The 15,534-nt window shown below is 37.9% G+C and overlaps 1 protein-coding gene across 8 annotated transcripts in view; it reads right to left on the minus strand.

The window, feature by feature from the left end:
* Window positions 1-15,534, minus strand: part of ELMO1 (engulfment and cell motility 1) — a 313,893-nt gene that overhangs the window by 122,641 nt on the left and 175,718 nt on the right. The window lies entirely within an intron of this gene.

Here is a 15,534-nt window from a genome sequence, read left to right on the forward strand (position 1 = left end):
AGAGAATTCAGGGTTAGTCACAACAAGCAAACACATAAGATTAATAAGATTATTAATAATAATAATAACAATAACAATAATAATAATAATAAAATCCCAGAAAGGCATAGAACTGTAGAATACCCTGTGTTGGAAGGTTGGAAGGGACCCCTGAGGATCACTGAGACCAGCTCCTGGCTCCACACAGGACCACCCAAAATCCAAACCCGATGTCTGGGAGCACTGTCCAAACACTTGTTGGAACTCCAGCAGCTTGGGGCTGTGACCACTGCCCTTGGGAGCCCATTCCAGTGTCTGACCACCCTCTGGTGAAGAACCTGTCCTTCATCCCCAACCAGATCCTCCCCAACACAGTTTCATGCCATTCCCTCATGTCCTGCCATTGTCACCAGAAAGCAGAGCTCAGTGCTGCTTCTCTGCTCCCCTCATGTGGAGCTGAAGGCTGCCATGAGGCCCTCAGGCTCCTCTTCTCTATCACCCCATATGTCTGAATCAGCAAATTGCGACCAGGGGACTGCATTGAATACTGGCTTCAATGCACTGAAAACAACAGTGGTAATGTTAGAACATTGCAAAGTTTGCATCAGGTGGGTCCCAAGAATGCTCATGCAGTAACAGAAAGAACACTATGAAAGTTTGCCAGGACCTACTGAACCAACATGAGGCTGTAGAAGACAGTTGTCTGGGTCACATCACTACCAGAGACACGTCGTGGTGTCACATCTAATGAGCCAGAGTCAAAAGGGTAGTCTGTGGAGTGATGACATGAATTCCCCCCTGAAGAAAATGTTCAGGACACAGGACACATCCCTCAGTGGGTGAAGTGATGTGCACTGTCTATTTGGAAAGGGGTGATCTTTCTGGATTTCCTAGAACCCCGACAAATCAACTCTGACCACCACATTATGATGCTGGCTAAGCTGAAGGCTTGAACTTTCAGAGTCAGGCCAGAGAAGAAGACAAACTTTCTCTTGCAACATGATAATGCCAGGCCCCAAACCAGTCTGAAGACTGTGGAGCACATTACCCATCCTGGCTGGACAGTCCTGTCACACTCACTTCAAAGTCAGATTTAGGGTTTTCTGACTTTCATCTGTTTGGGCTGATGAAAGGTGGACTGAGTGGACAACATTTCTATAGCAACAGTGCTGGCAAAGCAGCTGTGAAACAGCGAATCATCTCTGCTGGCGAGGATTTTTATGACTGTGGCATACAGGCTCTTGCTCACCTCTGAGGAAAATTCCTAACTAAAGGTGGTGATTGTGCTGAAAAAATATTGTTTTGTAGCTTGGAATTTAATCTACCAAATAGTGCTATCGTGCTCTTTGTATCTTTTGTAGTTTCCATGGAAATAAATAGGAGTACCTACGTACTCTCTCTAGTTCTATTAGGATTAATAAATCTCAAGACAGGTTATATCCTGGAAATACTTCTAGAGGAAATTTCTTCTGATTAATTGGAAGAGCTAGTATCAGAAGCCAAAGGGACAATTCACATAAAAACTTTGTTCCTGCATATATATTCAAGCAGACAAGCATCAAGAAGCCTTTTGGAAATAGCATTTGAAGAACTGCATTAAAACATCACTTTATATACTGGCTTTTTCCTCTCTGCATAGTAAAAGAACAAGATGAATAACCCTTGTATGAATAGCAGCCAGATATTTTAAAGGCCTCCTATTTATTATAGTATTTTCGGAGATCTTTCTTAAATGTGTGGGACTAATTGTGGCAATATAAGTCAAATTGTACAGGCTTAGATTTTGACTCACTTATTCGTGGAGGAATAAGTTTCACTAAAAATGATGAGAGGGAAGTCCCATGCTCTGGTCTGCAGAGAAAGGATGAAATTATAGATAGAAAAGTCTTCCAAACCAATATTCAGTAAGTGATGTCTTCGTTCACACATGAAAGAAGATTAAAGAATAATTTCTTAAAATGCGCCAGGTTATGATCTGAGAAGAATTAGCCATGATACCATTTTCAAGGAAGAATAACTTAAATTTACTTTTTAATTTTCCATGAATTATTTCTTCTATTATCATAAATGAAAATTAATCATTTTTTCCATTTTTCCAAGCTTTTCTTAACTTTTTTTTCTTTAGGTCTTTTCAAGGAGAAGAAAATGCAAACCAGATCTCACTGAACAAAAGATCTCACTGAACAAAAACTACCTACCCTTTCTTAACAGTTTACATAACCTACATATGATGGTGAACTGTCTTTCTGAAACAGTTAAATATAAATGCCACCACAATATTTAATATAAAACATTTGAAAGCGGAGAAATGAGTGATATATATATATATTTTATTTTTTTTTCAGAGAATAAAAGCATGTGAAACATACTCTGAATTAATTGCCATTACCTAATTACCATCTGCTTAAGACCATACATTTCAGTATTGCTTTTTGTGTTTGTTTTAAAACAGACAAGGTGCAGATTTTCTTCTGGAAATAGAAGTCTGACATGATGGCAGGGACTGTGAAAAAGATCCCAACAGCACGCCGTGAAAGAAGAAAGGATGTGAAAAATCTCTGACCTTGTCTGTGTCTGAGAGGAAGACAAGAAGTGAAAAGTTGATGAGGGTAATTTGTCAATACGTAGCCATAAGCTTAAGGTTTGTGAAGACCTTATTTATCACAGGTTGACTTGGCCTAGAAACCTTTCAGAAGTGTGTCTTCCATAAAAAAGAAAAGGAAGAAAAAAAGTGCACTTTACCTGTGTGAATTTGGCATCTATCATAAACATGTAGTAGGGAGGCCTACTCTCTAGATCTCCTTTTTAAAATGTGTACCTCTTCTGGAAAGACTGCTGCCCTTCATGCCTCCTGAAAGGTCAAACAACTTCCTAAGGGATTGCACTGCAGGAAGGCAGGTCTTTGCAGTTTCAACAGGGTTCAACTGGTACCTCACTATCTAAGGGGAGTGCCCAGCTAAGGTTACTTCATCCAGATCAACCAGACTTCACTTTATCTCGATTTGCCCAGCCTTACAGTGCTATTTGCAAGTGCTGACATCAATCATTTTGTCAGTTCAAATTTACAAGAGTGTTACATTCCTATGCCCCTACATCAATAATCTTCTATGGATGCAAGTCAGGCTTGAGTATGTCATTTTCCCAAGGGAATGCATACTTTTCTTTGCATTGCACCAAATATAATGATGAGATCTTCCCTTCAATGTTCCACCATACAAAAACAGATTTCTATATGGTGCCATTTATATTTAAACATTTCACAACAGGAGCAACTTCCTTCCAGAAGCACAAATATATTTCCTGTGATCAAGTGTTCAGATAGGTCTTCTTTTGCACAGGATTACTTTAAACTTTCTGTACTAAAAAACTGTACATTTTAGATGTGGAAGTACAGGGTGGGCTATTAATAGAGCAGATCTAAACCAATTGAAAGAATCAATAACAGTAAACAACTTAATGACGTTAAAGAAAACAACTGTCAATGTTAATTGCACCAACATCCATCAGATAAAATACTTGATAGCACCTCAATCAATTGATACAAGGGATATAAAGACATTGTATGCTGGTACAGTATCAGAGGATCAATATTTCCTTCAAACACAAACATCTCTGCCTGGCTTTGACATTAATTTCCCTAAAATGTCTTCTCGTAGATAAGCCAGTGGGAGACCATTATCCTATGTCAGCATTTAATAGTTCTGGTGTTCTCTGTTAATACTAACTCTATTGACCCTGTCTCAACAGTCTCCACTTTAGAAGACCGCTCATTTCCAATGCTTTTCACATGGAGGACCTGCAGTCACATTCCCCACCTCATGTACTCTGCTCTCCATCTTTGTTTTTTTTTGTTGGAAACCACATCCATTGGACCTGGAGCCTCATGGAATAGATAGAGCCCATAAACAAGTTGTATGCTAAACAGCAAGAAACTCCACGTAGGATACCATGTTTCCTGCCCTTTGTGCCTGTGACGGAGTCATTCCCATCACCCTCTCTGACTTGGTCACTTTAAATAGACCAGCAGATCTCCTTAATCTCTGATAGCAACAGTGCTGAACTTTCATCTGTAACTCGACATCAAAAGTCAATGGTGTAAGAAAATTAAGCATTGTGGAAATTATTTTTAATTTTTTCAGTGAAAAATGGCATCACTGAGAATTGTCTTTCTGTGCATTGAAGTGTCCACTTGGACCCACAAGACCCAACAAGGATCTGCTGATATCTAATGAAGGGTGAGATTACCACAAAGATTCTCCCTGCAGTGAGGAGAATTCAGTGAAGAAAACCAGGTATTCAGAAAGCTTTTTCCTCTAAATTTCTCATAACTCCATTGCCACATTGTCAAATTGTGTTGAAAATGACTCATACTCAAATTTCTGAGGACAGGGACAGGTACACAGAGATAATCTGATCATATTTGCTTCATTTTCTTAAGAAAACAGACTAAAAATAACAACAACAACAAAACCATCAACAACAACAAAACCCTGGCCTTGTATGTGATGAATTAAATTTAAACATAGGAAACTGAAAGGCTGAAACATGAGAAAGGAAGAAAGAAAGGAAAGCCAACAACTTAATGCCAACACAAAGAATTATTTTCAACCACCATGGATTTAAAGCTGGTTTATAACATAAAGCAAATGTAAGTAGCAGGAGACGTGAGTTTGTGTTTTTTAAAATACTACAATATGAGGTGAAGCTGATTAGTATATGCCAATGAAGCAGACTTAGTTGATGAAAATCTTCAGTCTTGGGAGATGTTTCTTGGATTACCATAGAGGAGCTGATGAATGCAACAACTCTTGACTATCCATGATGAAAAACAGTGGAAAAACATTCACACCACAAAATTACAAAATCAAAAATCAAGTGCCCCGTATTCTAGTTTCTTTCTTCAGCTGCTAGAATCTTAGTTTGCTGAGCGCTAATTCTCTTACAGTTCATGCTGCCTCTTGCCCTTTAGTATGGTACCATTGCCTCTTTACTCTGAAATGAAAAGGTTATTTTTAAGCTTGCAGATGGCACTCAAAGCTCTTGCTCTGAAAGGTAAAAACAGATTACTTTGTATATACGCTCGCTGAGCTATTGAACAACATTCTGCGCAGTCGGGAGCCACCAGTCTGTTCAGATTATTTTTTTAATTTCATAATCTGCTTAAAATACAGCAAAACCAAGATATTATAACAAATTAGAAAAGTGGTCTTAAACCAACCAACCGCAAAGAAGATTCTTCCATAAGCTAATGGAAAAAAAGCAGCTTTGCATATTGCAGGCCTTCCCTGATTTTAAGTCATCAAGCTATTCTTTAAATAGATCAACAAGAGGCTTTCAAGTCTGTTTTTATTTCAGACATAGAAAGACACATCTAGCAAACATGAGAGTAAGCAGAAACTAATCTCAGTTGAGACAATGGATGAACTTTACATGTAAATGCAAACCAGTTAAATATATTTCACAGCATTAAATAGGGCTGTCTTTTGCGTTATTCAGATACCTCATCTTGCATGTCTCAAAGCCAAATACTAAATCAAACCCTAAATCAGCAAGTAGTCCTTAAGTTTTTCAGGACTGCAACAAATGAAATTCTGTATGGCACCACTGTTTCCAACCCTGTAAAATGAAATCCTGCAGTTTCTATAACATTTTTTTTTCCTTTTATAAGATACGGGACTACACAAAACAGACTCCGAGGAACATCTCATATATCACTGTTATAAAAAGCAGCACAAATGTTAAATATTTAGCCGTGTTGTTTATAAAGTATTCATTGTTTTTAAATATTATTTTTCAAGGATTTTGCATTTGAGCCTTGCCAGCACCTTAAAATGCAACATAAACAATATGTTTATTGTTAAGTAGCATAAGGTCATCAGATACACATTTGGTCTTTGATTTGCTCCATTCTTTTCAAACGAAAAGCATCAATTCATTAAAATGCATTGAAGTTGCACAGAATCCCAAATATATTACTCTCATCCTACTCATTTTCCATATTTGTAGCCCCACTACCTACAAATTTAAACAATTCAGTTGCTGGCTTCATTTTCATTTCTCATAAGCAGACAATTAAAACTGCAACATAATTTGGGAGCAGATATGAAATGTCTGAGTTGACTCATTTGAACATGCCCAAAAAAAGACACGAACCACATTTAAAGTGAATATTTTAAAATAGTAATAGCTATTTGGCAAAAGGTTAACACACAAAAGCACTTATCAAAAGTAGGCTGCATACATCCACGCTTCCCTGTCAGAAGTGTAAGCACTGAACTACAAATTCAATGAAGACAGAAGTTCAATGAACTAAAATGCTTATGTAGTTCATGGACTATGTTCATCTCTCAACTGCTATTCAGATCTTGCTTAGTTGCAGTATTCTCAGATAGGCATCCAGGTTTCTGCATTACTCACCCCATGCAAAGCCTCCCGACATATGTAGGAAACACGGGCTGCATTTTTATGTTCTACACTGTGCATGCATTCACACTCTTCATTCTTTGTTTTTGTTCATGTAAATGATGGCAACCTAACATCTTTTTATTATGCATTTTATAGAGAGAAAATATTATATCTTTTTGTGGCAAAGCTACCGGGCTTTGGTAGCATGAGGGTATTCATATATAGGGTAGTAAAGAAGGATTAAGTTCCAAGTGTTCAATGCTTAAACAGTACTTTCTTTGATCTTCTAACTGCATTTAGGACAAGACATTGTGACTGTGACTGTGACTGTGCTGGTTCCTTTGTCTTTAAGCATAAAAGATTGCCCTGAACATCCTTTTTTGTCAGCATTGCTTCCCATTTCAGGTCACCATAAAGTCAATATCCAGAGGGTCAGCTGTGCATTATAATACTCCTGAACACTAATGAGTGGCCTGTAGTTGGGTTAGACATTTTTTGGTTTGAGAGAGATTTTCTTCATTTCTTTCCATGCCTTTGAAACAAAGCATATAACACACTGAAGTAGAAAAGCATTTGTTAGTGCCAGTAGTGAGCTCTAAAGACCCAAACAGAACAGTTTCTCCTAAATTATCTCAATGCTTTAACTAAAAGGATACCAGCAATCCAGGTGATTAAATTGTATGTAATATATGAGCATAACAGAAGATATATTGAAGTCTAATAGCCATGCAATAGAATAATACATTATGCTCTATCAAGCACTCCTACAATACCTAAGATGAAATTAAATACCTCAACTCAAACTTAATGATGCAGCCCATGGGACTATCTTACAAGTGTTCTAAGCATAGAATAACCATGAGTTCAGGGCCTGTTGTTGTAGTTTAGCATTTTCTCAACTGCGATAAGGCATTATCACTGACGTAATGTTGCCTCTTAAAAGCACTTCTAATAAGCAGCCAAGAGAACAAATTCAAGCGGACCGTGATTTCATTGGAACTGATTGTTGCATTAATCACCATTTTCCTCTACATTTCCTAAACCATCTGGAGAATCATTAGATTTGTAACCATTTTTCCCTCTAGTTATCAATTCATGAAGAATTTTGCATGTTCCTGATTGCCAAGGTTGCTCAAATTCACAACAGTGAATCAGATTCCCTCAAAAAAATTTGAACATCAGACTATTAATGAGAGAGGAGCAATTTTCAGAGCATCATCACATGAGCTTAACTCTTGTCTGGTGATTGAGATGATGGCTCTGACCCAGCTACTATGGCAATCTGCCTCTGCTAGAGCAAGTTCAGTTGCACGTTCCTACACAGACCACGTATTTGTGCAACACAGAAAATACGCTGTGGTGACAGCTCTTATAACAAAAAAACAGCATTCTTCTGGAAATTTACAGAATACAGGAGCAGCCATGATAGAGAAAAGGAAAGCAAAACAAAACCAACAATCAAGTTTGAAGAATTCATTGGAAGGATTCATTTAACTTCAGTGTCTGAGTTTTACCTAATTTTTTTGTGCTTAATGAACTAGTCCTCCTACAGTAATTCTACATGATTTTCTTGAATTCAGATGAAAGAATGAACCGGTAACTTTGTTTTCTGGAGGGCTAAGCATGCCTATTTCACTTTAGAGCATGAACTAGAGAGGCAGAAATTCTCCTTGGAGGCTTTTCAAAGAACCCACGTATTCTGGTAGGGTTAACTACAGGTTAATGAAACTATTGGAAGGTGCATGACATACAGGTATCAAACAGGTGACTAATTTTGGTGTACCATATGTAATTATGTTCTACATACTTTCAAAAATGTAAGCTAGCCCTGAATTAGGAGAATAGGAGCACTGACTGCAATCATGCTTTCACTTAAGAAAGTCTTCCTGAACTCAGTGAGGCAAGCTGCCTTTGCCCAATTAGCACTCTCAAGTTTCTTTTAGCAGGGCATTTGTAGCAGAAAGCAAACACAGCACAAATACAGCACTTTTAGGGAATCTGCCTTCATTAACACGCTAGGGTAGTTCCTGGATCACTCAACCTCTACAAGAAAAGCAATCCAACTTTTTTTTTCATTTATTTTTTTAACCTGAGGTTTAGGAAAAAAATAAAATAAAAAATTCCTCTTTTCCTTCACTTAAAAAGACAAAGCAGTTATGATTGTTTCACTTCTTTGGAGTTACAAATTCAAGACTGTCACCTTGGGTGGAATCACTAGACAGAAAGCAAATTGCTATTCAGTTCACAGAATCACAGGATGACCTGGGTTGGAAGGGACCTCAAGGATCATGAAATTCCAACCCCCCTGCCTGGCAGGGCCACCAAACTTCCAGTTCTACTACTCACAAGATGTCATTTTTTTTTTTTTTTTAATTTATTTTTTTCTTAATTATTATTATTATTTTAATTCCACACCTATCTGCAAAGTGTAGCCAAACAATTTTCATAACACAGCTTTATTTCCAAATCCTCCTCTTATCTCACCATACAATCAGATTAAGTCAAGGAAAAAGAAAAAAATAACCACCATAAATAGAACATGACTTTTTACATTTTACCCAGTTGTGAACCTTACGATAGTTGTGAAATGGTTTGGGGTTGGAATGGACATTAAAGGTAGGTCATTTAGTTCCATACAGAACCAGGCTCTCAAGAATAGCAGCTGTGAGCTCTCATTCCACTGTTCATCATCACAAACTCTAGGCACACTGTCACGCATTAAGACTTCAGTGATAGCAGCAATAGGAAGCAACTGCCTAAATATTATTATGTCCAGCAGAGTGACCTATAAATCACAATAATAATACTGATCACTTCTTTAAGATTTGTAATTTACCGATATAAAGTACCATACGTAACGTTATAGTGGAAATAACGATGACCGTTATTATAGTAACTTTACTCAGTATAGTCCTGTTCATGGTAACTTGATTTATCTCACCTAAGAATTAGATGAGAATAGAAAATTTCACATGCAAATATGTACACATTTAATTGAAAAACAAATGAAAACCTTGAACATAGTCAACCAATACAGACATCCACCTCAAAAACACCAACTGTGACGAAACTTGACTGGACATTTGGAAGAGCTGAAATAAAACTGTGCTCCAGTTCTTTGGGATGTTGACTGTGCCATCAATACATATGAACTGAAAAACAGTCAGAACCTTCAAGTCCAGGAAGAAGATGGCACCTGCAAGAACACGTGGATACCAATCTGCAACATGCACAACTCCAGTTGACAGTATTTACGGTGACAACATCAATTTTTTCCTGGAGCTGCCAAGCTTTCAGTACTCAACTGTAGACTCATCTTCCTTGGCACATGCAACTGATAGGTTGCTGGGAGAATTAATTAATTGTTCCAGAGAAACTAGGTTAAGGTATGTCTTAATAAAAGCCCTAAGAAAGAAGACCAAGAAAAAAAAACATCAAGAATCATCCCCAAGATAACAAACAAACTAAACCTCTCCACTGATGAATTAAAAACGTCACTGCAAATAGTTCAAAGCTTTCAAAAAGGTGAAAGACAAGAACATTTAGGCAAATGTAACCTTCACTCCATCTTTCTCAAATGTGCCTCAGTTGAATGAAAGCTCAGCTAGACGCAGTTCAGCTGAAACTGCTGTTCAGTGAAAGCTGAACAAAAAAGATAGCAATTTAAATAATTTTTTTGCAACAGCTGCCCCATCAACATCTGGCTCCTGTCACTGAATGCCAATGCAGGCAGGCTATAAACCTGCCAATTAGAAGTCATGCACCGAAAAATTAAATTTCATTAATGGAATGAAATTTGTGAGCTCAAGCTGGCATCTCTACATCATTTAATAAATTAGTGAAAGCATACAAGCATCCAACATTAGAAAGACTAAACCCTTTCCCACGCAATGCAGTTCTTCCTTTTTGTCATCTTAGCCACATTTGCATTAACTACCCATTCAGCTGTGCCACTGTCACACCTGCTCAACTCTGTTCTTCTGAGTGACATACAAGAATCTGATTTCTGTTCTTGCCATCACAAAATCCATCAGTTCTTCCCTTTTCAAGTCCACATACCTATTCAATCTTCAATTGACACAAAAGCTAAAGTGGCCTGCCAGAAATCAGTATCTATAAGCCAAAGGACCATTTTGTAAAAGGATGTCTACAAATACAGGAGTCAGGAAAGAAGGATGGAAAACCTTTGATTTAATGGAAAATGACCTTCTTATTGCTACATGCAGTCCATATCACTGCTTATATCATGCACAAAACACCCCCCCCCATCCCCCCCCAAACCATCCCTGCAATCCTTCCCCTCCAAATACATTGTTCATTTGGTTCCTTGGGATACTCTTCTCTCTTCCAAGAGGCTGCATTCCCTGCTCACTGAGATAAAATGACAGGCTCATGCATTTTCCCAGAAAGCAAAAGTTTTCAATTTGGTACGACAGTGATATTTCACCTCCAGAAGCAATGACTCCATCATACTTAATATTGCCAGCGTTACACTTTTGCTAGATGGATAGAGTTGCACTCAAACAATGTATTTCAAAGAAACTGTCAATGTCTCAAGAGCAGAAAAATCTCTACTGAGCACATTCATCTCAGCTTTCAAAAGTTAATTTCTGGAGCTTCTACCTCTGGGTGGTAAAGAGCACTAAAGGTCTCGCTTTCTGACAAGGTGATTCAGCACACAGAAAATGAAGCCCTGTGGACTTTGAGCTCAAAGCACTCCAGAGCTGAGGCATTCAAAGGTACCAGTCACTGTTGGACAAAGCCTCAGCCACTGCCTAATCCCTAGCTAGTTTTGCTATGATGTGGCCATGCCTACACTTAAAAAGGCATCCCGTAGTTTAAGCCACTTTTATCTTCCATTAAAAAATAAACATAGCTTCCAGTGCATTTGAAATCTTGAAAAAGCCTAGTGTAACTCATTGCAGAGCTGCTGCTAACATGATCTAATACGAATCAGTCAGAAGAGGAATGACAGCCATCATTCTCATTTCTGACACAGAAGATGGAGAGAAGACATCTGGATTTTTTTGAGAAATAGGTCCCATATATGCCATACTTCTGTTTCTCTTCCCCCTTAGGTCTCAGTAGTATCAATGAACGCTAAACACATCCTTGAAACTCAACCTTTGAAATTCCAGGTGTAATGAATAATGAAAAGATAATACATCTGTGAGAATTGCAAGCAGTCTATCAGCATTAAAGATCTGTCACTAAATTGATTCTTTTGCATCTTAAAACCACAATTGGCTTTTTATATATGCACCAAAATAAGATTAAATATACATTTGTAAGACCACAAGATTTAGAACAGCATCAATCTGTTCCCTGTGAATGGTACTCCTGAGATTTTTGATCAGGCTATAGTAAAAGCCTTTGGCACTTGAGAAACGCAGGAGGTAAAGGGAAAAAAGCTGAAGCCTTGCTCCTGGGAATTCTCAAGTCATAGCTCACATGGGCTCAGAAATGTCTAAGTAATAAAATGGAATTCAGAAAACAGAAGTCCTACTGCTGTATGATTCTTTTCATTTCTGAATGAGGAGCGAGAGAGAAGCAACTCCTCTCTCACATCTCAGGTAGATATTCCCATTGCAGTAAAATAGACACTGCCACAAGATGACCTGTAATATGGCTTATCTGGATGGAAACCCAGGAAGATAGCAAGACTCAAGATAGCAGAAAAACATTTCTTATAAATATTCTGTTCGTAGGGTTTCACTCCATGTTGATCAGGGCACAATGTGAAAACAAGATGAAAAAGTATGTGATATTAAGCATATGAAAAACAAACCTTGCCTTCCCTCAGTACTGGGGCCCAGGTACAGCCAATAAGGAGTATTGCTACCATATCTTAACTGAGGAAATTTCTCATTCCTCACACATGTCTGGCATTTTAGGGAGAGAGATTGAACCACTCCATCCAAGTTTTCAAGTTCATGCAGCTTTCTTTCTTTTCCCACATCATTATTCTCCTCCTGCCTGAAGTCTACAGGGAGTCAATGCTGAGTGGAACTGGAATTTGGAGTGCTGAGTATACGCAAGCATGCACCAAAGTGAGCCTGACTTGGAAGAAAAGTGAGCAGATGGGCTCCCGCTAATGAGATGATTTACAGAAGCATACCCTTAAAAACGAATGTTTGATAAAAAAGAAATAAAACAGGCTTCCTCTATATGCATTTTTCCCCCGCAATACAACTGTATTTGTTTTTTAACATTGCTATACAGATGTGGCACAAGTTTGGCCTCCTCTTTTGCCTTCTGATGTGTTCTGTGGTTCCAAGAGCCATCGTTATGTGCATCAGATGCTGAGGGTGATACAGGAAAGCTAGACTCATTCAGAAAACCAGGAAAAAGGAATGGGAATCATATCTCAGTGAAGTAAAAAGATCCTCAAAAAAGTACCTTTTTTAAGATGGCATCTGTATTAAATCTGATGTCACCTTTGCTTAATCTTTAATTCTGAAGAATTAAAGAATTCTGGAGAAACGTAAATTAACTACCTTTTTTAACCTGGTTTGTTAACATGTTCTTTCCTGTGGAACTGAAGCTGCAAGAACATGCAGGACAACAAACCTTCACACAGCTGTTCACTATCAACAGCAAGTTTGGAAGCTGATAAGTATAAACATTTCATGTAGCTGTAAAAACTTAGAATATTATAGACACATTTGTACAAAGCTGTCTTGCTGGGGGAGAAGATTAAGAGTGTTTAGACACAAAGAGGGTGAAAAGAAACTCTTCAACCTAGTACAACACAGCAATTCTGAACTCATTATACCAACATAAAGGCTTTAGCTTTTAGCCCCACTGGGGCTGCTTAGCCTGCTGAGAATGAGCCACAGTAGTGAGGCACACATCAATATTCATATAATTGTGACCATGTGAAAAGAGAAATTTAGCCGTATACTTCACACACTTTTCTGCTTGTGCCTGAATTCAGATTAACCCAGCCTTTATTTTCCTCTTCTTTCCCATGAAGGAAGTACTAGAAAATCTATACAAAAATAAAGTGTATCTTGTTCTTCTAAAATAATACATAGGTTTTGCTTAACTGTGGTGGGATCATAAATACTTGACACATACACTGCAATTCAACTGCTTATGCTAATCATATGGTACTGCTTCTCTTTTCTGAACGGATAAACATAAGTTTTATGCATCTGTAAGAAATCCTGCAGAAGATTACTGCAACTCTGAATTTCCAAGGGAAGTGAGAATATATGTGAGTAAATCAGCCATTATGCAAGAGCTGAGACATGATGTCAACACCATCATGCACCCTTTACAACTGCCTCTATGCCAAAGCTCCATCAAGGCATTTGGAAAGTACTGTCCCCTGCTATATTAAGTGAAATCCAATCTCCGGTATAACACCACTTGTGGTATGACCATTCATGCATGTGAAGGTTTGCTTTCCATTAATACTTGTACCATAATATTGGATTTTGCACAAGTCCATTTAATGGGAAAATAAAAGGAACATGTACATTGTAGAGGAAGTTTTTAACAGGAGTGAATAATAGGAGCTTTTTTCCCCCTGAATTTGCCCGTTTCTGTTTAACAGTAACTGTGGCAGCTTTATCAAAGCATCTATAAAAATGCCTAAAAATTCATAATTTAGCAGTGACAAGGAGAAACCCTTTTTACAAAATAAAAATAAAAATAAAAATTAAAAATGAATAGATATCCGAAAATATATCTGATCACTACAAGTTGTCACCACCCACCTCTGGAATCTGGAGGTGGAAAAGAGGAGGAAAGGAACTGATGATGATGGAAACGCTTGGTTATTTGTTCACTGTCAGCGAGCAGAGACAGATACAGCTCTTCCATTGCACTGAAATGATGTGTAAATTTGTCTGTCTGAGGGTCAGCTCAGCTTTTTCAGAGCTAAGTAATGCAAGATGATGCTGTCACTACAGCTAACTGGTAAGCTTAAAGGATATAAAATCAATGAGATTTTAAACCTTAACACTCATGAAGATGTCTGAAAATTTCAGCTGAACATCTCCATCGTTACCTTCTGTTTCTAATGCCTAATCCAGAAGTTTAAAAAAATGCCACACATATTTTGCATCGCCTTGAGACTCCACCCAATCTACTGCAACCAAAAGAACATCCGAGAACTCTACCTCTATTTTATATTCCTAAACTCATTCCAACACAAGCAGAGAAAGCTTCACAGAAGAGAGGAAGGAGAAGGAGAGGGAGAAGGAGGAGCAGAAGGAGGAGAAATCACCCTCCAGCATTTTACTGGCATTTCTGAAATGTTTACATCAGTTCCAAGACTCTGGTACTTAATGGTATAAGAAAAGACAAAAGCTAAACATGGCCACATCCCATCTCCCCATTTGATAGTAGCTTTCTATAATTATCCTTAAAGGCCATTTGATTTGATAACATGTTCATCAGGATATAACATTTCCATAATGTTTTTCAATGACTTATTCATATGCAAATATTAGGGTAAAGATTGAAAATGCAACTCAAACGTTCCTAAAATGTGACAGTGTGCTATTTAAACAGAAGGAAAACTAAATGGCACGTCAGCACTGCACAAATAAAGTACAGTCAGGGAATACAACAGGTTGAGTTCTAGATCAGTTGCACCGAAATTCCTGCAGATGTGGTAAACATTCCCAAAAATCAGAATGTGTAATTGCCAAATGCAAGGAATGCATTATTAGAAGTATCCTTCACAATACACGGGAGGAAGGAAATGGAAAGGACATCTGATGGCTACACATTCCAGGACTCGCTTCCAAATACCTGCCTGTAAAGCACACTACCACCTCACAAACAATCCTCAATACTTGTAATGCCTTTAAAAACCGCACATCAGCAAAATACTATTGTACTCTCATGACACTCCGTTCCCTTCCAGACTGTAACCTTATGACAAAACGTAATCCTGAGCAGGACAAAATATTCTCAATGGTAGAAGACGAATATGGGTGAAATGTATGGTGATAAGGTGATCACTTTATTTTCTGATTGACTGATTGACGCTTTATTCTCACTGAGTGCTTACAGAAGCCCAAAGAACAAGTAATCAGAGGTCACGTTTTATATTTTCCTACAAAAATATCATCTATATTCTGTGCTGAGATGTTATAAGCTTAAAAACGAAAGGAATCCAGTTGCCTCAGCTCT

Source organism: Excalfactoria chinensis, chromosome 2 (genome assembly GCF_039878825.1).
Source record: "Excalfactoria chinensis isolate bCotChi1 chromosome 2, bCotChi1.hap2, whole genome shotgun sequence".
Classification (NCBI taxonomy): Eukaryota; Metazoa; Chordata; class Aves; order Galliformes; family Phasianidae; genus Excalfactoria; species Excalfactoria chinensis.